Below are 2,163 nucleotides of genomic sequence, written 5' to 3' on the forward strand. Positions count from 1 at the left end.
ATAAAATTTCTTAAAATAAAAGGGATTTTAGGGGTCAGTACAGAAATTATTTTTTTGTTTATTATTTTTTTATTTGTCCATAGATCTTCAAATTGATTTCGGATTTGAGTTAAGCATAAAAAGAGCAATTTGAAAATTATGGGCCGTGGGGTCACTTTTAAACCCCTTAAAGGACTTTTAGAGACCTGGAATTTTGTATTTTAATCCTTTTTCAAAAATAATTTTGCAAGAGTTATCTCCCTTTGACAAACTGTTTGGAGTCTAATATGCTCTCTGTGTTTCAATTTTGGTATGGATATGTAGAGTACTTCCGGTTTTATAAGTACCTTAAAATTGCCTATGGAGATTTCTATGATAAATATGAAATCATTTAATGTCCATTATTTTCAATGGGAAGCAAGCAAGTCTCATGATATTTCACATAAATAATGACTTTAGCATTGACTTCCGATATTTAGATCATAAAAATAAAATTTCCTAAAATAAAAGGGATTTTAGGGGTCAGTACATAAATTAGTTTTTTGTATATTGCTTTTTTATTTGTCCTCACATCTTAAAACTGATTTCTGTTTTGAGTTAAGCATAAAAGAGCCAATTTAAAAATTATGGTCCGTGGGGTCATATTTTGACCCCTTAAGGGACTTTTAGAGACCTGAAATTTCGTATTATAATGTATTTTCAAATATAATTTTGCAAGAGTTATCTCCCTTTGGCAAACTGTTTGGAGTCTAATATGCTCTCTATGTTTCAATTTTGGTATGCATATGAGGTGTACTTCCGGTTTTATAAGTACCCAGGTAGCACAACAACGTTATTAAAACGTTATCAAAACGTTTTCAAAATGTTATAAAAACATTTTCTAAAACGTTATTACAACGTTATTTTGTATGGTTTTTTAAACGTTATCATAACGTTTTTCAAAAACATTGTCCTGCAATGTTTGGAAAACATTTTTGAAAACGTTTTCAAAACATTTTTAAAATCGTTTTCAGAACATTTCTTACATGTTTTAAAGGATTTTAAAAAATTTACAACAAAAAAAGTATTGTACTTCCTATGGTTTTAATTGGTTTAAACTCTTTCACAAATATAATCCATGAACTCTTTTTTACATCCACACAGTCAATAACAGTCTTCTTAACAGGGAAGATTTGTCACAATTGAAATAAGAAAAAAAAATCACAATATCCTTCTTCCTTTGGAAATCATCTGTTTGGCACTTGGACTTCTTTGTTTTCTTCTGAAAAACAAAGATATAGAGAATAATTTTAGAAGATTTAAAAACTATACATAGTCATAAATACAAGAAAAGTGTGTATGTTTTTGGCAACAGTTCTATAAAATATATACTAAATAAACATGATAAATCTATCTCCGTTATGCATTCGTGTCAGGAAATTTCACACATACCTTTAAAATTAATACCCCGGTAAATCCCTCAAAGATGGTGTGTAGCAAACCTCATATTTTTCCAATTCCTCTCATAACATGTAATATTTAGTCTTTGCAAACAGCCGCTGTAAAATGAAAAATGATATTCATTTTGAGAATTGTAAATTGAAAAATATATACATGACACTGTATATAAATACAAATCATTTTACATTTCCAAAGAAGTATTAAACCAACTCGTTAAGCCCCCCCCCCCCCCCCTTCCACACAAACACGCAAACTCAACCTACTCGATCTATTTAAATCATGTTTTGAAGCTTTCAATTTGAAAATCTATCTCTAAGCCTGGGGTGATTATGCTAAAGTACACATTAATAAAGAAAATTCACACTAGACACAAGACATAATACATATGTAAAATAAATGCACAATCATGATAAACTTCAATGATCAGTTTACTTCAAAAACAACTAATTAACCGCCCTCAAATATCCAAGATATATACAATCATTTACCATTGTTTACAAGGAATGATTCAGGCTTATACAAACACATGCAGCTATAATACTATTTCTTAATACATGTATACACGATGAATACAACTTTAAATTCAACATACCATACGGTGATGTAAAATATTCCCTAAATCCTGCTCTTTGTCTCTCAAAAATGCTGCCCGGTTTTTCAAAATCTTGATAAGTTGACCTATATAGATCACGTGGAAATAGTTTGCAGCAAGGAGCGGTTTCATCAGCGCTGACCACGGCATCC

General features: G+C 30.2%; 1 long non-coding RNA gene across 1 annotated transcript; it reads right to left on the reverse strand.

Moving 5' to 3' along the window:
• Nucleotides 1-798: 798 nt before the first annotated feature.
• On the reverse strand, nt 799-2,149 carry LOC134231840 (uncharacterized). The gene is made up of 3 exons (XR_009984637.1): nt 2,012-2,149; nt 1,411-1,517; nt 799-1,240 (listed from the first exon to the last, which is right to left on the reverse strand). It is a non-coding gene; the product is annotated as an uncharacterized LOC134231840 (long non-coding RNA).
• Between the last annotated feature and the right edge of the window lie 14 nt (nt 2,150-2,163).

Source organism: Saccostrea cucullata, unplaced genomic scaffold (assembly GCF_032062105.1).
Source record: "Saccostrea cucullata isolate Sc308-1 unplaced genomic scaffold, CSIRO_AGI_Scuc_v1 ctg11256, whole genome shotgun sequence".
Classification (NCBI taxonomy): Eukaryota; Metazoa; Mollusca; class Bivalvia; order Ostreida; family Ostreidae; genus Saccostrea; species Saccostrea cuccullata.